At 38.4% G+C, this 24,690-nt stretch overlaps 1 protein-coding gene across 1 annotated transcript in view; it reads left to right on the top strand.

Moving 5' to 3' along the window:
* Positions 1 to 1,698: 1,698 nt before the first annotated feature.
* LOC124160383 overlaps positions 1,699 to 24,690 on the top strand; it is a 71,229-nt gene continuing 48,237 nt past the window's right edge. Inside the window, exon 1 of the mRNA XM_046536217.1 lies at positions 1,699 to 1,850. The gene's annotated coding sequence lies outside the window, so the exon portion shown is untranslated. The remainder of the gene's footprint in view (positions 1,851 to 24,690) is intronic.

Raw genomic sequence — 24,690 nt, 5'->3', positions numbered from 1 at the left:
CGATGAATTAATAATCAAAATCACTGGATTCGGTGAAGACAGCTCAGGCTGCTACCAAGTGATGAGCGATATATCGATACCTGAGGTTGAAGAGAAGTAGCCGATCACTGCCGGAGACTAAATCACTAAATACTCGAAATCACTGCGACTGTGAATACGATAAAGATAGATTCGGCTGCTACCACTGCTGCCAACTACCAACAGTATAATAAAGGATGTGTTATTCAACTTTAATGATGAATAAGGCATTCTTTACGAAATATACAGGTAACGGTTTGAATCATGATGGTTTGCATAGAAAATATTTTTTTTTAATTCCGACGGGATTTTAATGATTGCCACTTATCAATTCCTTTACCATTTCAAATTTACTTAATTATCGTTGTATAAACTCAGAATCAGAACTATTCCCTCAAAAAATACTTTGCCTAATTTTCCAATTTTCAATAAATTTATCCGTTCCTTTTGCGAAGAGCTCATTCATTGGAATTGCACAAAGTTGCAGGAATAGCAGCGCCACAGATCACGGCGGACTTTTATGAGTGATTCTCCTCGTTGATCGCAATCACAGTTAAGAATCGCCATTACTGATGAGTAGCAGTCATAGGTAACGAAGTGATTGGAAAATCACAATAGGGTGGTTTCCTATTATTTTTTTATTGCCTAAATCGAAAGATTATTACTCCTGGAGTACGTATTTCACGCTTTTAGATTTTTAAATGACGATATCTATTTTTCGCGATTAAATGAAAAGTGAAAATTTACATGCGCGCGAAAACGCGACGCGTAAGTATGAATGCCGGGAAATCTCTCCGTGTGACGTATTTCTGGTTCCCGCTGCCACCCTGTGAGGTGACCTTGAGGCGAGGCTTAGCGCTGATACGTCGCAGGATGCTAGCGGATAGCTGAGTACCTTGCTGGCTGGTAGCGCTTGGCTTAAATAAGGATTATTAATACCTTATTAAATGAAGAAAACTTTCCGACCTTAGCCAGTTTTAATAAGTGATTATTAAGACATGTTTCCCTGAGCTCTGCGCCTCATACATGCATTGGTAACCTCAGACGATGTATAACACCTATCTTCTCGTATAGAAACTAGGTCCCTGTGACGTCACGTGGAGTGGCATCGCATGGGCGCCAATCTGGCCCTTTTCAAGTAAGGATGAAAATGGACCATTGCCTTTCGTCTAAACCAGTATTTCTAAAACGAAATAATGTGTATATTATGAATACACTAGTGGTGGGTAACGAATTGCAATCAATGCCTTTCGTTTTCTTTGATGAAATAAACTACCCTATTCCGCTCATCACTAAAGAAATTTCTGCCAAAACATATAAAGCCAACGCCATAATTGAGGAAGTTTAAAACAATTTTTTCATATGGTAATTTAGTTTATTGATTATAGCAAAATGGAACCTGATGTCAAATGTCTGAAACTTGAATATTCTGTTCTCCTCGGAAGCAAGCAAGAGTGTTTCTAATTTTTTTCTCAAGCCAAGATTTCCCGCGGCATTGAAAGGAGTACAGACGATGCGTGTTTAGGATTTAAAAAAAATCCTGGTTGAGAGTGTGGAAGGGCATGTGATAAAGTGTAGAGGGAGTTATGTTTTTAGATGGGTGAGGGGAATCGGGAGGGGGATGCGACGGTAGCGCAGCGTCGCGGCGGTCCGCGAAAGCTTCCGGCGCGAGGCCTTCCGAGTCCGCTGGTTGAGTCGCCTGCTGGTGTCAGTCAGGAGCGGACGACAAAGGGTGCACGCATCACCATAGAGACAGAGAGGGTCCTGCCGCAGCGGGTGTCCGGTAAACAGCTGGCATAGTCCAAGGAGCGTTTTTTTTCCAGATTGCTAAGGTTTGTAACTCCCTCTCACAATATAATCTCCCTCGAGACGCACTCATTTTTAAAATGTCGACTCAATGATTCCATGGCCGCCGCGAAGGCTTCTTCAGGAGTATGTTTTGACCACCTGGAAAATCGCCTAGATAGTTTGGTTTTGTCGTCACTCGATATTCCGCCTTCATTTAACTTTTGCACTCATGGACGCACTTTCGACACATCCATAACTCCATCACCACATGTCTCCTTCGACTGTCGATGCATTTCAAATGGTGCCACACCATGAAAATTCAGGAAACGAATGATTGCGCTCTGTTCGTGTAAGGATAACGTCGTCATTTCAAGTACTTACCTAAAACAGTTCTCAGCGTAGACTCTGCCGAAAGAGTGTTATCTGTCCTACAGTTCAGCCGTCTTTGTCACATATTGACAAAGAGTACGCCCTCATTTATAAAAATACACGTTTCTATTTGTTTCCAATCTGAAGAAAAAAATTTAGGATTTTTAGAAGAGGATTTTTAGATAGAAATAAAGGGAGTAGTCCATATTGTGAGTTGAAGATGGAAGTCCATAAAGGGAGGCGATACTAATATAATAACAATGATGTATATTTACTCCATCACTGTGTACATTATTAATGTACAAATAATTCAGATCTTTTGGCAGCCTCAAGGGTACAAGCACTTGTATCGAGACTGCCTTCCGTTGAGTAATACATGCCGTTGGTGGTGTTGTTGTACAATAACTGAACTGGACATTACTGCCGGAATACTCTTAAATGTTCCATGGAACCCTACTTCAATCTGTTGGATACTTTAAAAATTACACTTATTTTGCTTATTTATCAATTATTTTCTTCCCATTGCCATCTGCATTGTTATGGGTTATGGGTATTAATCCGCGGGTATGTTAATTCTTACCTTTACTTATCTAGGTTAGGAAGTCAATATCTCTCCCGTGGATTCACTTAAGATTAATTCACGAGCGTGTTAAATTTTACCCTTACTTTTCTAGGGAAGCCAATATCTTTCCGGTGGATTAGTCGAAAGTTTATTTATGGGTATGTCCTAATACTTCTCCTTTGCTTTGAACCCTGTACTCTGCGCTCACTAGCTGAACTCCCTACCCACTAGATTTCTTTATCCCCCTACAGAGGATAATTCACGGTTAAACACAAGGTTACGTGAAAGCATTATCCTCGTGAAAATTTACGACTTCATATCCGCCGAAGAGAGGGAGTAAAGATTGTCGGATCGGTGAGGGTAAATGAGCCCATGGCAGGCATATTGGACATTATAGTGTCTGTGCTTTCAAATGGTATGTTGAGCCGCGTTGAACAATTCCACTCGACGTAGAGCATGGATCACCTCGCAGGTGATAACTGGAGGCATTCAAATTACTCGTCGAAAGCGCATAACAAATTCATTGTTAGCGTAGAAAACCACAAAAATTATCCCACCGCTTCCACACTACCCTTCCACCAGGGATGGCAATAAAAGAAACGTAAGTCAAAACCAGTAAAATTTCAATAGTTTCGTTCCCTGGAGCGAAATGTAGAAACGAAAAAAGTTAGTATCAGCGTAAAATTTTCCCTTTTTTAACCTTTATTCCTACTACCATCAAATACGGATGATACGGATTTAGGCGTAAATAAATCGATTTATATGCTGGTCAGCTCAGGCTTGCGGGGTGTGAAATCAACACGAATCAAAGCGTCATTGTAAAATTGCTTGCCGATTCTTTCTACGCAATTTTTCACAAGATTATTTTAGCAGTAAGCATGATGTACTGCTATGATCGCTATTAGTTATCAACTGTGACTAGATATGGAAAACTGTAGGTTTATATTATTGTATTGGTGATATTAGTGTGTCTGTAGTTTTTTTCCAATGTTTTCCGTGGTTAGAAAGGAAAGAGAATGCTTTATTTCTTCACTGGCGAAACCTCATGTCCATTTGACCGCGTTGACGCCATAGACTTTTCTTATTCGAATCTTAATATTCCCTTTATTCCTTAACAGATTCTTGAAACCCACGCCTTATTAGAGCCCCCGTGAATTTACATGTTTGTGATTGGATGATGATAAAAAAAATGATATCTTTCTATGAAACGGGCTCACTTTGTAAGCGTGATGAAATACTGAGCAATAACCGTCATGATTGCCAATAGTGTGATATCATGCGTAATTGAATATTTTTCTTATCCAATGCCCTCTTTCCCACTTGTTCCGTTGTATCTTCTCGCCCAATGCTTGGTTTTTATCGTCGAGGCTGTTTCCTTCATATGTTAAGGTCCTTTATCTGGTCATACTCGGTGACCCGAACGATTTTGAAGAAGACTAATGACCGCTTTATAAGTTTTTTCAAGGTCACTGTGTGGTGTAAAAAATAGTGTTTGCTCACGCCTCCATTTTTATCACTACTGTTGATGGAGGTTCTCTGAGATTTCTGTGAGAAAAAACTTAGTCGTCTGCAAATACAAATTTGAATTATTTTTGTAGTGGAGATATCTCCATGTAATGGCAAGAGGTAAATCTAAGCTGGAGTTCATTCTTTTTAATAATTCCGTCTTTTTATTATTACTGTTGAATTGGGAATTATGAAAGAAGTAAAATCGCTTTTAGCTATTTTTATCGTTGGTAGTTGATGTTTTATTAATATTCTACCCCCAAGGCTTTAATCGAGTAAATATCAAAGAGGTTTTACCTAGCGACCAGTTTTATGAAAAAACATTAGTTACGCCGTGGTAAATTGTTTCGTATGTTAAGTAAACTCATGGGTTTTTGAGCCAGAAGAAATATTTATTTTATTTGGAAGTGTCCATGGGATTATTTGAACTGAAAACATTTTAAAACAAGAAAATGGTGTTATTTTACAACATTGTTACTCCTATCATTATTCGTTCAAATAAAATTTGTTTAAAAATTTTTTCCTCCGCCAACAGTTTGAAAGCTTTGGAAGAACCTTTATCATCCTTATTTCTATAATTATTAACTTGAAGGTGTATCAGTAGAAATTTGGAAACAATTAATGATATTAGTTTTCCCATATTAATTGACCCGAAAAGTTATCGCATATGAGGTCTTTCATGTTTGAGTGCGAGAAAATGCGTCATATGAGTTACCCTTTAACTGGTAGATGTGTACAAATTACCAACCCCCTTTGATTTTATATTACACTCCATTTTTTCGTGCTTCTTAAGCCTGCAAGACTATGACGAACCTGAGTCGTTTTGTGCGAATGTAATGTGTGCAAATTGTACCTCTGTTTCAGTAGTCAAAATGTATAACCTGGGCTATTTCAAAAGGTGACGACGATTTTATCTTCACTGAATAAAAAAGTGGAATGTATTAACAAATAAACCAAAACAATGTCTATTTAGATTCTCACTCTGTATAGAGAACGCGATTTTGACTATTTATTCTTTTTTCATCAGAAGCGAAGATAGTATGTGATTGTATGAATTGCGGATAGCGTAGTTGGCTCTTTCAAAAATGGCCTATGAAATTTTATCCTTAATTTTGGTGTAAATATTCGATCGTGAACTTAATTTATGTTCAAGAATTGGGAGCAGCGTCGTTAGTGCACCTCTTGGTCGGTGAGTAGTTTATTAGCCCCTTCCACTTCAATTTATTTTCTGGATATCGTGCCCCTATCCCCTATTTATTTTTTTTCTTCCGATGCGATGTGCGGTTCTTTTTCAATGGAGTTTTGAATAGGGGATGAAATGATATTTTATAGTTTGAAATCGGCGTAGAACAGTGAAATAAAAAGTGATTATTATTTCATATTGTTCACGAATCTGTTCCCGTAATAACATCGAAATCATAGCTATCGCCACCCGTTTACAATCATTTTATTCCTTCCAATGCATTATATTTCGTGAAATATGAGTTCTTTATGTATATTATGGGTGTTTTAACATTGTTGAACTTTCAAAATATTTATATCGTTCCCCTGAATAGTGCTAAAACTGTGAAAATCAGATGACGAGCTAGACTCGTCATTGCAGCATAAGAGGCGTGAATATTACAATAGACGATCCTCGAGTCGGCCTCGTAAAGGGTTGTCGCCCACCGCGCATTTAAATGGGTTTACAGAAGTCGCCACTCGCGTCGCTGACGGACGAATTGATTCGAGTTTCACGGGGAAATGCGGTATAATCAGTGGTCTCCACCAAAATTCACGTTCATTATGAAGCTAATAATTATATTCATAACTCTTCAACGCTATTCTTCGAATTTGCAAACGCAATACTGTAAATATTGGGGAAAAATGTGGATCGCATTGCACTCATCACCGCACTGAGGTCATTTTTGAAAGCCGATTAAAATACGACCGAAGTGACATCAGAAATCAACCTTCTGTGGGATGTAATTGGGCCTCCTCTATGCAGTCCCCTTCGTAAGGGGTTCGTTACCATTCCCCCATGATTTTATACACGTTATCTTTTAAGTACTTACCTAACACAAATATCTCCTTTTGAGAACTTTTAAATTCCAATTCTTTTTACATTTTATTTTTAATGTTTTTGACCGCTTATGTTAGGTTTCTTTGGTTTAGTTATGGATTTAACGGGTTTGTAAAACTTTCTTTGAAGTTTAGAATAAAAATATGTGTGGAGTCGATATACCTCGAGCGAGTAATCGACATGGGAAAATCGAATCTTCCAAGTCAAATTAATGGGTAATTAGTGAAATTTGAGATTGTATTTTTTGTCAGATGCTGGTGATTCAACGATAAAAATGATACCTCATTTATCACTATAGGTGCAGTATTATCGGAGTATATACGGAATGACAGAAAAAGATTTTTTTTACTAATTTATATGATGATGGCATCGTGAAGTATATTTATATTCAAGAGTTGGGAAACGTCGTCGTTAGGTACCTCTTGGTCGGTGAGTTGTTTATTAGTTACCGTTCCCCCATGATTTTATACAACGCTTCATATGTATTTTTTTATCGTGCTTCCAAAACCTCCTCCCCAATTCGCCCGCCCACATCCGGACTCCGTCTAGGCTCCACTTGATCCACCCATCCACTTCATACACCCTGCTTCCTCCGATCAACTGCTCGCGCTACGAGGGCCGAGGGGAGAATGGGCTAGGAGGAGGGCTCTTTAACCTCCAGCGAATGGGATCCCTCTCGTAATTCGCGCCTAAAAGCACGCCCGTGCTAACCCATGCCCACGTGAGAAATCGCATGTGGATCAAAGTCCCAATATACACGTAAACAGCACGTAACCTGTTCATTCATTTTTTTGCTGTTCCTGCCCTTCGCCTCACTTACTCAGTGGTTCTATTCGAAGTTTGGTTCAGATAGGTGTCGATAGAGTTCGCGCCAGAATAAGGCTCCTTGCACGCACGGTTTTTTGCATTTTGGACGGTCGGTAAAAAATCGGCCGTCCAAATTCCAATAGTGACCCTCGGAATGCAAGGTTACACACTGACCGACCATAACCCGGTAACAAGGGCGTACCCAGGATCAAAACTGGGGGGGGGGGGGGGCAAGCCATGGTTGCACAAGTTATAGGTAAGATCTAAGCATGGAAAAGGTGAATGAAACCAACATTTTAAGGGAACTGTAACACCTCTCTACTAGTTTTTAAAATTATTTGCATGAAAAAATATTATTTTCTTTAAAGAAGTATACGATTTTTGCTTCTAGGGGGGCTACCCCCTCCTGTCCCTCGCTGGGTACGCCCATGCCTGGTAACGATATAATGTTGGTTGACCACGACAGTCAAGTATGTGATCGTTTGACCAATAGAGTGTATATTACTATTTATGGTTTGACCGATTAAAATCCGGCGTGTGTGCAAGAAGCGCTCCGCCGATAAAGTATTGGACGTTTTCTTACCGGCTGTCAAAGTCGGTGAGTGTGCAAGGTGCCGAAGTCACAGCCTTGAAAAATTGCAGGCACAAATAGCAGGAATGTTTCTTCATTGTTTCTTTGCTCTTAGATTCGCCTCACTCACTCAGTGATTCTATCAGATGGCTAGATTGGTGAGGGTAGAACTTACACCAGACTTATCCACAGGTGTGTGAATTTTGCTCATTCAGGGTAGAGGTAACAGCTCTTTTCCCTTGGAGAACTCTCCCTTCGAGTGTTTGGGACTGTCTGAATGCTTTGCCCACGATTTATAACCCGGGATTCGAACCCTGGACCCCTCGATCGCTCACTAAGTCTATCGGTCGACCCACTTGCCTGTCCTTCTCCTTAATTCGCCTGAAACCGAAAATCGCCTAAATAATGATGTCTTGCGGGAGTAACTTGTATCATTAGTGACCTGTAATTGGGGACCTTATGTAACAGGGTTCGAACCGTACTGATACACAATATGTTATGTAAGTGAAAAGTCGCATTTGGATCACAGCCTCAATGTATAAACTTTGGGAGCTGTTAATTCACTGTTTTGGTGCTCTAGAAATGCTCTGACTTTCTGAAATTCGCTCATAAATTGACTCATGACTTGGTAGTGTAACTTGTTGCTTATGCGACTGACTAATGGGAGATCTCTAGGTTCGAATCATGAATACAGTTTTGGACAGCAGGTAAGTTTTTTTAATATTTTATCATTGGTAAATTTATATACTGCCAACATGTCCTAGCCTCCTACGTTTGTGGCCCTTACCAAACCCTACTCTGAGGGGTCACACTGAGAAAGATATTCCCTCGGGAATATCCTTCAAACCTTGTTCCCATCATAACCCGCTTCCCCTTGCGGTGGCCGGGGTGGAGACGAAAGATACAAGAGTTAAACGGATGTATTCGATCCGCTCACGGATGAGCGCTTATGATTTGTCACGAGATGATAGCACCCTCTTGGCGGAGTCGACTGAACCAAGTGGTTCATCTCTTCGTCAGCCCTAAATTACATGTGTAGGGTTAAAAAATATATAAATACATAGGACTGATGTAACACGCCCCTCCACTTTTCCTTCACAGCAGTTACTTCTTTCCTGCTGCTCACCTTCCCCGTTTATTTCGTACAATCGGCCCAAAATCTTGTCTCTGGGTTCCCTCCAGGGAATTTTGCTTGATTTTTCCCTTAGTAAAGGCATGAGTACACGAAATTTATTTACACGCAAAAGTCAATATCTGATGGTATGAACGATTTTTGTAGACCGGAATAGAGAATGCACAAAAGCATGTATCAAATTAGAACAGGGTCTATTTTCTGTTCATGCATACCCCTAGTTGAGTGATTACACGGTGTTTTTTGGCGTTCATTCTCGCGTTCATATATTTTTAGACATTAACTCGTACCTGTTAATTTATCACGTAAACAGGCCTTAATGCTAAACTCGTAATTTCTGTATTCAATAGCATCGTGTTAATTATCGCTTACGTTAATGCACAGTAAGTAATTATCCTTCTATTCTTACGCTTACATCCTCGTTTCTCTTATAATGTGTCAAATTTTATGTCAGCTCGGAAGCGACATAAATATTGGGCATTTTTGGTTACTGACTGAAAGAAACCTGAATGTTTGTGTGAAAGAGTGTTACAGCCTGGAACTTTGCTATGATAGAAGATGATAATGGCCGTGAGATTGAATTCGGATCCCCCTAATTCTGCCCAAGTGCTTCGACCCTTCTGCTACCAAGGATTTTTATTTTTCTGCAGAGTTCTGTCAGCCTTAAAGGACAAATTGGTTTATTCTACCAGCCTTGCAGCACTGTAGAGCATCACGTTTCTAGCCATAGCCCCGAGGCTTAAGTATCTGATGTGAATTCGAGGGATGCGAGGTCGATGCCTGGTCAAGGTAAATGATTCTTCTCCGCTGGAATTCATACGTAGCTGTGAGTGGTTCAGTAAAAGTACGCCGCGAGCTGGTCCGTGGTTATCTCATTGAAGAGGAGATAAATTTTAAAACTATTAATTTTCCTTTTTATTCATGTATTTCATCTCGATTCATTGATGTGTCGCCTTATAACGTTGAATTCACGTTCACTTTTTTGGCCGAATTCCCGTACACGTGCTTGTTTTTGTAAAAAAAAAGATGAAATCTTAATTCAAGAAGATCCCATTCGTTGGTTTGATACCATTTTGGTACTCCAGGTATAGGCCACTAGTTTTGGTCTGGTAAGGAGAAATCGTTTGTCAGCGTATTCTGATTTTTTACGCTTTCTGCTAAAAAAAATACATAAATTTTCCGCCAAAAATAGCTTTGATGCAAGCCCAAAATTCCAAGAAGGTTGCCTTGGTTCAACCTTCTCCTTATACGCTCGCGAACTCCACATTACTGAATCGAAAACAGTCGAAACAGAGAGCCTTGGCCTTGACTGTTCATTTGAAAATCCTTTGAATGTGCTCGTTTTTTTATATCGCTTGTCAATAAAGCTGTTCTTCTTCACTAAATTTTGGGAGAACAACCCCGTGAATTGAGTCCATTATCAAGTGTGGGCACGTTTTCCGGGCTAATTATCTCATTATATGTCTTTCCAAGCTCCCACGCGCTGACGTTTCGTATAGCCTTATTAGGTATGCTATGTCTTCCTCCGCCTCACCGAAAAAGCAAGTCTAATAACTCCGCAAATCATTTTTTTGAGCGACACCTACAAACTTATTCGTAAGTTTTAAGTGAGAATTGAATTCTTTTATTGTATACTTGCATTTTGTGATTCGCTTTGCGATAATTGCGAAAGAATTATACACTACAAGACATAAAATTTTATATATAATTGATATAATAAAATTGTGTTATTATTAATATAATAATAACATTTATTTTATGCATAATAATTAATGTTATAACTTTCATTGATTATATATTATTTTTTATATAAAATAAAAATCGTTTATTATAATGATAAAAATTACATTTAAGGAATTACTTAGGAGAATTTTTCATATTTGAAATGCTGGTTAGTTTTGCCAATGGTCTACCTGACATATATATTCCCAGATTTTCAGGAAAATAGTCCAAGTTTAAAGCGAGTGACTCGTAACGGAAGATGATCGGTCGGATCGATGCGTTTTCTTTACCCTGATTCCTATTATTATCCATGCTCAGCAACTTATGACGTGTTGTGGAGAATCAAGAGATGTCACCAAGGATTCCCTAAGCTAATGTTAAGAAATAGCTGGTGTACTCCGCTGAAAACCCTGGTATGAACGCCTCAAGGATTCATGTGCTTTGGCCTTCCCATACCTCTAGACTTGACGGCGTTCACGGCCTACAACTTAGACCATATGGCCAGTGGCTGGGGGGTGTGCTGAAGGGGTATCATCTCCTTCCGAGGAAGCGGCGGTGAGCTGAAAAATCAAAGGAGGGCTCGGGGGAGGAGATAGGGTCCGTCAAGGGCAGACTGTCATTTGTTCCGCGCGTATTTTTTGAATGGTTCCAGGAAGAGTTATTAGGAGGGTGGTAAGAGGGTATGGACTATTTCAATTCTCCCCTACCACTCTTCTATGAAACAGAATATAGGGCTGTGAATTCCAGTTCGGGGCCGAACATTTCAATTCAACAAATAGTAGACTTATTGTATTATCAGTGCCGTAGTTGGGCCGATACGGCGTACCCCCTAAAATCCAAGCTCGTTATACGCGTTACGGGTTAAGCTACCTTTTTAAATCTGTAAAAAAAATACCCCTCCTGTAAATTGTCCAATGGATTTCAGAGAGAAAAATAGAAAATGATAATTTACTTTTTCGGAGTAATCTCGTGGCACAACTTGGAACTAATATAAGAGTTTGAGTTTGACATTTCAATCGCGGCCGGATGTATAATACATGTTCAGCGGTTGGAAAATTTTGGTGAATACCGCTTAGTTTTTTTTCCCAACTACAGCACTGTGTATTCTAGAGAAATTATAAATTTAAATCCCACAGAATGTATAATGAGTGGGGAGCGTGGTAGCTAAGTGGGTTAGAGGGTAAGGCTGCTGTTAGAGTTCTGGGTTCAATTCCCAGGTGAAGCGTTTGGACACCCCCAAATAAAATCCTCGAAGTGCGAGTTGGCCCACGGAAAGGAACAGGCCCCACCAAACTTGAATATGTGAAATTCACACGCCTGTGGCTTAGTTCGGGATGAGCTCTATCCTCATCAATCCAATCCAACCTTTTGGATGAATCATTGAGTGAGTTGTGTTCCTCGTAGTTTTTCGGGCTTAGATCATTTTTAAGACACCATTGGTAACTAAGACTTCATAGCAGTCTGCAGACTTTGAATTAGTAATTTTTGTAAATTATTTATTAGTAATTTACTCGCTGAGTTTACATTTTCCCTTCAAAAGTATCTTATCACGATAATTTCACTATCACGGCACTGAAATCTTTCAACCAATCGGGTTAGTGAAATTCATCTACTCTGTGCATCAACATGATGGTTGCTTTGAATTGGTGAGGTGTAATGCCCACCCTGGACCAAGGGTCATTAACCAGTAGCCCCCGGGCCACATGTGGTGCCAGAGGCTAAAGAAAATATCGCGAATCAAATATCAACACACCAGTCAAAAATAAACATGGTCAAAAATCGCATTGAACGATTGAGCGTTTTAACCTATAAAGATTATCGAACTTTTAAATTATGTTTTTTTTATTTATGTGGTGGTGAAGTGACGTGGATCATTGTAGACCTCCGGACGGTGTGAAATCGATTTTTGGCCCCTGCATTAAAAAAGGTTGAACACCCCTACCCAATTCTAAGATACAAGTGTTTGAATTTTACGCATTCAGGGTAGATGGGCCAGTTACTTTCTCTGGGTCACTTCGCACTCCGAGGAATGTTCAAAGTCTTCACCGAAGCACCGTCAAAATATATCACCCGGGATATGAACCCAGGATCCTTGGGTGAGTAACCAAACTGTCTGTCAAATAGTCCACTTAGCTCTAAACCAACCTTCGGGACAGAGGAGTCCAAAGAGTCCGTTCCCCAGCCCAAAATAAGAAAATATTTTTAGCGTTTCATCATCCCGCCGCCTATAGCTTCCACAGTCTTTGTTATCCATACACTAGTGCTATCGTAATTCCTTACCCTTTTCAAATTTCACTTTTTTATATATTTCATAATATCTTGAGGTGTATTATTAAAAAACACATAACCTAGCCTTACAATTATACAGCATTACAAGTCCAGACTTTATCTCTCGAAACCGGGCCTATGGGAAAGAAAGCCGTAACACTTTTTCTTCATTTCCTGTATAGTTTCAGAAAATTACTTCAGAATTTAGAATATCACTCTCGCGATATTATATTATTAGTTTTATCTTACCCTCCCCCAAAGATCTAATTACGATACTGCTTCAGATTGAATTGAACCGAATCGGTTATTGAAAATATGTTGAATATTGCCAAATTGAATGTATAGGTATTTGATGTCGCATTATGCATATGATCTTGGGACAGCTGTAAGTAAACTCGCAGTCAACTATTTTGTTGTTAAGAAGATGTCACCATAGTTTTATTAACTACTGGCCACCCGCCATTACTCGGGAAAGATAGTGCCCAGAGATGTCGGAAACTTGGAATTCAATGTCACATGGCAGGATTTTTATGTGAAGGAAAAAAACAGATATGATGATGGCATATATATTGTAACAGCAAACAATGAAAAGTAAACGATTTGTATCGTATGGCCTTAAATATCGTAATAAAGTGAAGAAATTAGCTTGTATGAAATATAAAATAAATGTGTCTCTAATATGGCTTTTATTCAATTAATCTGCTTTAAAAGATTCAATTTCCAACATCTGTTGAGAACGATATTCCCCGTGGCCAACAGCGAGCTCCGGACTGTGCCGCACGTTCGAAAAATCGATCTTAAATTTGGCGTCGCAGGTGGTCAAAATTCTCCCTTAGGTTATAAATTGATAAAAAATATTGCGGTGCGGAATTAGTTTTAACATGCTGAATTTCGAAAAAAATTCTATGCGGGCAATTTTTGCGAAATTTGTTCAACTTTGAGGCCAAGTAATTTGTTTAAAAAATTAACCTATGAAAAATAGCTTGCGTCAAAAAATGCACTATTGTATAGACATTAACTGTGCCAATTTTCAAATTCCGTACTCAAAATAGTCGTGTTTGAGGTTTTGTCCAGCTTTTTTCGATTTCAACCCTCTGTGCGGTGGGGTAAAGTCCTCGCCTGCCAATTCGAAGGTCACGGTTTCGAGTCCCACCTGGTTAGTTTGCCTCTATCCAGGGCATGGTTGTGTGTGATAGTCGCTCATTCTTAAACGTTATTTCCCCGATGTAAAAGGCCTTAAATGAGCTGTTTTCGAGGCGATGAAGAGAAATCAATTTTAAAATGTATACTTTATAATATCTTGAGGTGCCCTATTTAAAATTACGTAACCTAGTCTTAGATTTATCTTGACCTCCCCTAAAGATCTATTTACGCTACTACTTCGGATTGAATTGATTATTATTATAATAATGTCGTCTTTATTTTTCAAGCGACTGTAGAACCAGATATACTCTACTGAACATACAGAACTGTTACAATTAGCTTTTTTAACAATCACATACATCCATGCCCTAAATGGTGGTCAATCCACCTAGGTGGGATTCGAACCCGCGACCTCTAGGATAGCACTCGTGGAAGTTACCCCGGCGCCACCGTGATGCGAGTAGGTTATTGAAAATATGTTAAATATTGCCAAATAGATATATCATATCGAGCCATTCATATATAATTGAGACAGCTGAAAACACGCGGTCAACAATTTTTTTGTTTCATACGTGTCTTCATTTTTTTATTAACAACTTTCCAATCCGAGTTTACTGAGTATCATGCTCGCTATAGTTTTTTTTTCATCGTTAGCCGCAGTACATCCCATTCAAAGCGAGGCCGCTACTGCATCCATTCCTCACTTAAGGGCAGCCCAAAAGCGAACGGGGAAAGAAAATAAAGGGAATCCCTTCTGTCCTCCATATCCTTTTTCGGTCTTTCTAGTGATGCGTATTCCTCTGGATTGATCCTAGCGCCTCCTTCTGTCAAATCCGAAGAATTATTTCTGTCTGTCTGCTGGTCGTACTCAACGCCCACCAACTTCCGAATGCATGGGCCATGGAGGGGTAGGGTCGCCGCCTCAGCGTCGAATGAAAGGGATACCGCCGAAAAGGGGTATGAGGAAAGAAATAGGGTGGACGCCAGTGATTTTTTGTTGACTTCTCTTCCGAAAAGGATAAATATGGGACCAAAGCCTTTTTTCCTCCCTTATACGGCCGAGAAGCAGTCCCGCCGTGCGTGAAATTTATGTTTGAGAAATTTCCCCATCTGGTTACCAATTTCAAGTCCAGGCTGAAGGGCACTCCTAAAAGACATTTGGAATTACGATCCAAGTATCCCAACTACGTACAACGCACCGTATCAACGAATTACCCTTCTAGTATTCTTTTCTCTGTGTTAATCTCCTTCCAATCATAGTTTTTCATTTATAAATGTCACTAACGTGAGAATAGCCCATTCCTCGTTGCACTCTCTTCTGCCTCCTAGATTTACGTGAGCGAAAGTTAATCCATATATTCCGTCTTCGATGACTGGCGTTTATAATTTCATGACAATAAAAATTAAAATAACATGCAAAAATAAGAAAAAGGAATCACTAAATTCGCTTGGTTAATTTATTATTTTTTTAAATAATTAAAGCAAATGAAAAGATAATCATGCGAAATTATTAAAAAGAAAAATATAAATAAAAGCAGAAAATCATTATCGAAGCATATAACTGCATTTTCCAATTGTTCATTTTTTAATACCAAACAATTGGTTTTAAGCTTCCTTTTTGCGGAAACAACATTAAAACTTCAACGGCCCATATGCGCCATTAAATCCTATTATTTGTAAACTGGCTGGTTAAGGTGAGTAAGGTCTCCCGGAACAGTGAAACTGAACGCGACTTCGGCCTGGTCACTTTAGTGAGAAAATCCCCTTTCATGTCTCTCTCGTGTCTTTCTAGGTTTACGTGTGCCAACAGACGTCTATTATACCTGACAAAAATGTGACCATGGACTCCGTCTTTGATTATTGTCGTAGAATAATCAAAGACTGAAACGATTTTGGTTTTTGATTAAAATTAGATGAACCATGCGTGATGGAGTGGAATTTTTCCATATTGAAATAAATATTTGCAATTTTCCACGAATATAAACTTTTATTCCGACCTATGTTTCAATGTTACTGCATCATCTTCAAGGCTTAAAATGGTTTTGTACCTTGAAGATGATGTAGTGACATCGCAACCTAGGTCAGAACATGAGTTTATAATCGTGGAAAATTGCAAGTGTTTATTTCAATGTATTGGTTATTGGTCAACAGTTGCCAAAACTATCTTCAATGATCGGTGGTCATTGATCGCCAAGTTATTTTAAATGGGGATCTATTTTCACCTTACATTCAGGTTTCCGATAAAAATACCAGCACCCTGCATCGGATGAAAAAGCTTAAAAAATGGAAGTAATTAAACTGTTGTAATTAACACAAACCTTAACATATGGACTTATCGGGGAGGAGGCCTACGGGGGCCATGAAGGCCATTTACAACTAATTATAATAATTACAATCAATTTACAACTAAGTATATACTTTTGCTTTTTATTGAATACATATATGAATTTGACAACTTTCATTGGGATTGGTGAAACAGTATAGACCAAGGATGGAGTTTGCCAAAAATGTTGGCTTTGACCGGGATTTGAAACGGAATTTCCAGATTGCCGTTCAGGCGTTTTATCTTCTCAGAGCAAAGTTCGGCATGAGTTTTACCGAACAAGGTGTTGACGTCACAAGTCCACTCTTTGGCACATACGACGGAAGTCGAGCTTCATGCAGTGCAGCGAAACAGTGTCGAAATTTATCTCATATGTAAAGAAATTCGTTTTTATTTGTATCTCTTCACTCACTCCCTGATTCAACTCAATGGTTGGCATTGTTTGTTAAGGGATGTGGTAACTTTTTTCATAGCCACCGGCGTTGTGAATTTCACATACTCAGGATAGAGGGTCTAGTTCTGTTCCATGGGCCCATTCCCACTTCAAGAACATGTTTCAGAGTTCCGAAGACTCCAACTAGTATATGTACCCGCGATACCTTTATCAGTAACCAGGCGTCTTACCTACTTGGCTACTACGCTCATTTTACCTGTAATATATACATATGATCTTCGACCAAGTAACTTATGAGGAAGTGCTCAGAAGAGTATAAGAAAAGAGTAGTATTTTAAAAATCTTAAGCAGAAGACGGGATAGCTTAGTTGGCCACATTCTGAGACATGATGGCCTGGTGAAAACAATCGTAGAAGGACAGGTGGAAGGGAAGAAGGGCAAGGGAAGGCCGCAAATGAGTTACATAGGACAGATTATAAAGGATGTAATAGAGAAGAAATACGGTGACATGTAAAGGCTAGCGGATAGGAGAGAGAAATGCAGACCTGCGTCAAACCAATCTTAGGATTGTTGTCAAATAATAATAATAAACTCATTTATTGCTCTAAGAGTTTTAACTCCTTTGGAGCATATAAATTATTAAAGTGGTGAGCAGTGCAATTAACATAGTAATAATTTTATCATTTAACATAGTAAATTTAGCTTAACAAATGAAAAAAGAACTAAATTACTACTTCTCACACAGCAATAGGTATTAATCACATCTATGAGCAGATAAACGATTATTAAATTACATGATCAGTGTTCATGGGTCGCCAGAAAGTAGGTTGGTGACAATCCTTTTCTTAGATACTTTCTGTGATGCTCTGTCTTTTACCTGTTTCGGCAAATCGTTCCACAGCTTTGAGGCAGCAAAAGTAAATGATTTCTGAACTGTAGCTGTGCGGAACTGTGGGGCATACAAAAAACAGGGGTCTTGTCTTGTAACAATATTAGTGTGTTTACAACTGGGGAGAAAAATATCCTTTAAATACAGAGGGCTACCATATTTGAAGAGATTGAACATAAAACAAGCCATGTTATATTTTCTCCTTGATCTAAGATCAAACCAGGACAGCTTTTTAAAATACGTAATGTAGATTGGGGTAATGTGTTTATCTCGCCGTAAATTCAAGATGAACCTCACACAGGAGTTCAACAGACGTTGTTGCTTGATATAATAATTATAAATAATGGTGAAGATGATTGATATTCTTATCTTAGGATATTATCTTAATATGGATATATTATATTTATGTTAAGAAAAATGTATTGGTTACCTAGAATTTTTTTTGCGTAGAAAATACGAGTCTAGCTTGTCGAGTGTAGATCGTCATCAGAATTTCACAATTTCAGCACTATTAAGGAGACCGATATAAATTTTTTGAAAGTTTAACAATATTGAAATATCGATTAAATACATAAAGACCTAATATGTCATGAAATATCATCCATTGAAAGTGATAAAAAGATTTTATACAAGTAGCGATAGCTGTGTTCACAATGTATTTAACGAGATAGTTTACAATATGAAATAATAATCACTTTTCACAAAATATCATTTCATTGCCTACCATTCCACGTAAAAAGAACTACAGAAAAAATAAATAGGGGATAAGAGCGCAATATTCATAAAATAGATTGAAGTGGAAGGAGTTACTTATGTCACTCACTAAGTAAGAAGTATTAGTTATTAGAACGAAGAAGAAGTTGAGTGAAAATGGGCTTTGAAGGGAATGGGTGCATAATCTTGATCGGCTTTGGTTGGCGGCGTGACGAAAAGCAGACCGTGATTCACGAGTGTGATTTGTTGGAACACTCTTGAGAAGAAGATCTCTTCTGAGAGAATACTGGAGAGTATTCGCGGTGAAATGAGACAGCCTCTACTGAGATTGAGAGGGAAAGAGAATGCGTGGGATGGAAGCGTTGCCGCTGTTTTTTTTTAGCTTTTTTTAACGACAGAGTTTTTTCTTAGCTCCCGATTGTTGATCTCTCTTTGTGCAGCGAGTGCCCTTGAAAACCTTCGCCAAATCGGGAACTATCAAGGAGATGCTTTTAGACGAGTTTTCCGTTTCATTTTTTTTTTTTATTATTTATCTTTTTCCGAAGCTATCTTTTGGAAATGACCCTTGAGTTTCAGCGCGTTTTTTTCGGAGTGCATTCGTCTCGAAAGAGCCAGTGTAGCAAACTCAGACGCAAGATGTTTAATCTTTTTTTAAATGTTTGTGTTCGCAAAGGCAGAGCCGACGAGAGAAATGGGCTAGGCCGAAGTCGATTAGGCTGAGATTGCTTTTGATGGAAGGAGAGTGCTGATTCCCCTCTCCGGTTGTAAAAATTGTGTTGTCTTCTTTTGAGCTCCCAAAGTGAGCAGCGAATCCTGAGTGCACGTGGACCGCTAGAGCGAGATTACCTCACAATTTCGACAGATTGAGTTAATGCTTGAAATAGATTTTAATCTAAATTTGGGCATGTTTATAAGTGTTGCTTTTAAATTTTAGTTATATGGAATTTTTTAGTCTGGAGAATTGTTAAGGAGTGGTAAAAACCCTGTTGCCTTGCCAACGGCCTGAATGGGCCAGCTTAAAGGTCACAAGGTGTATTCATACTGATTTTTCATGTGAATACCCAGAAAAACTTCGGTGACTCCATACAAAGACATGCATTATTTCCAACGTAAATTTTTCATTGGTTTTTCTATTATTGCATTCCTTGGTAATCCAACTCCTTGCTAGCCATGTGTGGAACTCGTATTAATTAAAAGGCATTCTGTTAAAAAATGCTCGCACGAGTCGTAAATATTCTAATGATTTGACATCTTATTTATTTCATTATGGCACACCGTAATTTATCTTTTAGGTTGACTCGGCCTTTTTTTTCGTTTGGAACCCTCAAATGTCATCATTGTCTCTCCAATGGTACTGGAGCGCCATTTTCATCATATGAACTTTTTACTAAAATAAAAGATAATTTGTACTTTAGACGCTTATTTTATTACTTGGAAACCGTTTTCGACGTATTAAAGTAAGTGTGGAAAGTACAAATTGTCTTTTATTTTAGTATACATAACTTCGACAAAGTTAATTCACCCACCATCAACTTCATGAACTTTTTGTTAGACTATTGACTATAGCTAAAATTAATTTCTTACTTTTGTTTACTGAAAAAAAAGGGATCTTTTATCTATGATTGAAGGGATCTAAAATCTTTTGAATAATCATCGAAATACTCTGATGCCTTGACATTGAATAAAATGGAAGTGTTTGAATCTTATGTTTACAAGGTAAGCTCGATGTTATCTTTCTCTCATCTGAACAATAAAACTTAAATTTTCGTATTCGGTGATCAAATTTTTAATCTTTTACCGAGAAAAATAATTTAATTTGAATTATACATTCAGGACTGTCTCTTTAAACTGGAAAGGCATTGGATTTTTCCTTGAATTTGTTTATTGTATTTACGCTCCTTTGTTTTAATGAGCTTGATTTTTTTTCCTCTGTAATCGATAACAGTTCATTATCCCCAGCTCCAAATCCGTTTTCAAAATCTACATAATATGCTACAAACGACCTCTAGAATGTAGCTCCAGTGAGTGACTTTTTATCCGATGCTCACTACGCGAGTGCACGTGAAGCAACGGTTTTTTTCGTGTTTTCGCGCTGATTCAGTATTATTTCACGCATGCTTGATTGTATTCTATGCTGCCACTGTGATATATACATTCCGGGCAAACACCGTTCATTCTCCTCCGTAGTAGTCAGAACCAGAGCATTCAACATTGATACTGCTCATGAAGGCAAAAAAGATTCGTTCAGATTCGTTCTGTTGGGCACATTATCAGTCTAAAATGAATGCATATGTATGGAAATTTGCCTCAAATTCTACGTCGGTATAGAAGCATAAATTTTGGTTGCGTCAGGGTTAAATTTCAATTTATTTAAAAAAATGAATCTTCCCAAAAACAGGTAATAACTTTTGATATAATGCTCTTAAACAGAAACTTGCCGTTCACTTTTCTTGCTTTATTTTCAAGAGCTCTTTTCTAAAAGAATATCCTTAATTGCTAAATAATGCTTTACATGTTATATCAGACCGTCTTTAATGTTCTATCATAGAAGATGCTCATTTCTCTCCACGCATTCAAGCAAGTCCTCTTTTCAACCGAAAATTCGAGGTGCTCATGGAAATATTTCCTCGTCTGACTCACCGGTCTCTCGTTTTTTTCTCCACGCGCGTTAATACCGAGATTATATTCCGGGATGGAGCCGATTTCCACGTGCCCGTAGTAAACCTTGACGCATAATCTGTCTCGTCGCCATTCCATCACGCTCGTTTGCTTTTTTAGATACTTAGACCCTTGCTAGTTGCCGGGAGGGGTTTTGAAACCCTGGTGCCCATCTCAGAAGGTGTGCTTGTGATCGGGTTGGTGTGGTAGCCAGTATTTTGGCTTCCCACCCCGTGGGCCTGGGTTCAAATCCTGGCGAGGGCGGAGACTTTTTCAGAGACTGTATGATCCCTGCTTGAAATCTTTGAGGAGGGCACTCCAATTACAGCAGTCCGTCCGTCGGAACGTCCAAGTGTAATCCCCTTCGGGTCTTTCGTTAACCCAAATAACCCAATGTTACGTCTAAGTAACATCAAATTAGTGTACATTTTCAGCTCTATTCAGAAAAGATTTTAACTACGTGTTCTTTTTGCTGCAAACTTTAATGGCGAAACATGTAGTCGCCATAATAATTATGGCTGAGTAGAAAATTTTCACATTTCTATAATGAGAAGTCTTGAAATTTAATTTCTCCTAAAATCAACTCTGGGTTATAAGGTGTTAAGAGCATCCTAATGCCGACGCGACGTAAGGTTGCTGTCCATTCTTCATACCCTAAGATTTAACCAAAATTAAATTAATATATTTTATTCAACACTTTTCCAGCTATTTGAAGCAATCATTACGTCATTTCTATGCTAATAAAGTAATTTGAGTCGAAATTGAAAAAACTAAGTATCACTTTTAAGTATGAAGTGGGAATTAAACAAGTTTTCGTTTCTGGAAACGAAATAAATTTCAATCATTTTAATCTGTTTCACGTAATCTGGCCGCAAAGAATTTATTTTGTGAGATTATTTAGCTGTAATTGCAACATCCATTTCTTAATAACTCATAAAGTAGTCAGATGACGAGGCTAAATTATTTTTTATCATTATTGCAATTCGTGCGTAGGTTTCCTTGCTTTGGATGGTAGGATGAATGGATAAGTTTGACTGAATAAAAAACGTACAGATGTTACCACAAACAGTTACAAAAATCAGTTTACTCCTGATCGGCTGGAAATATATATGTAATTCGGACAAATTTGCCCTAAATCAATATTGCAATATTATGACGTATCAGATTTTGGTCAAAACGACCAATGTATATTAACATTAATCAAAATTCACCCCGTGCTGAGTCAAGTTCCGTCATTAGAGCCTGTATATAAATTAAATTTCCATAAAATGTAGTGTGGAACTTAATTTGTAATTGCCAGTCTAAGAACTGCAAATTGAAAACCAATACCTTAAATGTTCATGAAAATCACGAACTAAGTTTATCGGTGAAATCTCTAAAAATAAATCCAGTGATAAGTTGAAACTTTTTCCTGAAATTAAAGATTGCAATTCACCGTTTTTAACTCATCACTTCTACTTTGCCGGACTTATATTTTTCAATTTATTCTCGTTGAAAACTAGGAAAGGATCTTGTAATTTTTGCGTCTTTTGAGTAAGACCTTGTCAAGATTTTCCGGTATCTAAAGTATAAAATTCTAATATCTGAGGTTATATGAAGTGAAATTTTCATGTTTAAATGAGAGCCATTGTTGACATGGATCAACTCGACTTATGTAAGGTCCTACTCTGTATTGAGTATTTCAAGATGATATGGAAAATTTTAAATAGGTAATAAATCAATAGAAAGGACTGATCGAGTGGCAGCAATACGTCCTCCTAGGCCGATGCGTTGGCAAGAGTTTTTTATTAAAGTATTCTACCGATTAAGGTAGGTTTCCATGGAGTACTTAAAAAGCATTCTGGCGGCCTCTCCTTCCTTAGTGTACTTCCCTCTTCAATTAAATAAGGCCCATTCCCTTTCATTCTATCAAAAAATCCTATTCTTTTCCTTCCTCTCCCTCGTTTACCTACCATTCTTACCTCTAACACCGTTTTCAACATCCCCTCCCCCTTAAGTACTCGCTCCATTCATTCCCTATGTATCCTCCGTATACCATGTAGAAGCTGCCTCTCATAACGCACCATGTCCAGCACTTCGTCGTTCCTCCTCCTTTCCGTCCAATTCACTGTCTCCACACCCACATCTCGAACGTCTCCAGTCTTCTCTCGTCTTTCTTCCTAAGTGTCAACGTTTCCGCACCGTAAAGTGCTTCACTCCAGATCAGACTCCTCACTCTTAGAACCTTTTCTTTAAGCTCTTTACGTAACGATCCTCTAATAAGCTCCTTCCTGTTCGTGATCGCCTAACTTGCTAACGCGATTCTCCTCCTGATGTCCTTACTGCTATATCCGTTTCCCTCTAATGAATGAATGAAGTTTATTACTTGTCCTTGGGCTATACCCCGCCAGTACAAAAATATACATTTTTTAGTAATATAAGTAGAAAAATCAACGCTTCGGAACTAATACAGAGAAAATTAAACATAAATTAGTAAAATTTTCACAATTTAAAGGCTGACTGCAAAGTATTTAGGAAATAATTTAACAATATTCAGCTGCATACTTTTTAAAGTTAACCACAGAAGAACTAAACAAAAATACTACTATAAGAATTTGCATGCACAACTACTACAAGCAATTACCACAATAGGCAAAATAAATTCAATATTTACTGTGCAGACAATAATATATTATAGTATTTCATCTGAAAACTAGCAAAAGAACATTTTTAAATGTTTTTGGGCAGAGTGTTCCAGAGTTCTGCCCAAGTAGTTGAATTAAGGTAGCAGGTACATAAAATATATTCCGTACCAATCACTCGTGCATCGAATCCAAAGTGGGCCACTGTGTCGCCCAGTACTGTTAGATGCAATGGTCAGCAAGGCTTCACCCGACACAATCGTTCCGCACGAGGTTTTAATCGCGTTCGAATTTTCGTTCGCATTCCCCCGAGTCGACGACCTTTATCATAGAGAACCAAACCTCAGGGCAACTGGAGCGCTAATATCTGTAGCCATCATCTTTTTAACCGATTGTCACCGAACGTCCGTTCGACGCAGTGCACTTGAACCGAAGCGGGCATAGGTTTAAATGTATACGAGAGAGCCAGAGGTGGTTGCGCCGCAGCCAAAAGCAGAGGAGAGGATAGATTGAAACCCCCCCCCCATTTTCAATAGTATTATTTTAAATGTAAAAATCGAATGGATATCATTCAATTACAAATACGAGGTATGTTAAAAAAAAATATGGGATATTAAGTATTTTGGAAAAAATATTTATTCATTCGTCTCCATTAATTTAGTATAAATTGCATGCCCCTTCCCTCGGTTATCCAATTTACACGAGGTAATTAGTATTTAATTTACACTAGATAATTAAATGGTAATTTTGTTCGGACTCCCACTACTGTTGGGAATTAGCCCCCTCCAGGCCCCTTAACCTAGCCCCCCCCTCCCTAGTTTTATCCCTATCCTGGATCCGCTACTTTTTGGAAGATATAATATTATGGACTTATTAATATTTTATTGCCAATTCACATGCATCAGAAAACCATACATTTCATTAAGTTAGCTGTTTAATTCGTTTGAAAAATGCCGGAAGTTAAATTCATCGTTAGCTATTGGTTGAAATAAAACATTACATAAACTTATTTAAAAATGGAGCGTCCTAACATTAGCATATGTATCACGAGTAGTCGCCTCAAGGGAAAAACTTCGGAGGAGTTGAACGGCTATGGTCACGTGCCTGCGATGAAGGAGTTAACTCAATGGTTAATTCGCTTAT

Source organism: Ischnura elegans, chromosome 6 (genome assembly GCF_921293095.1).
Source record: "Ischnura elegans chromosome 6, ioIscEleg1.1, whole genome shotgun sequence".
Taxonomy (NCBI): Eukaryota; Metazoa; Arthropoda; class Insecta; order Odonata; family Coenagrionidae; genus Ischnura; species Ischnura elegans.
Note: the sequence above shows the minus strand (reverse complement) of the source record. Positions and strands in the feature narration are given on the sequence as shown.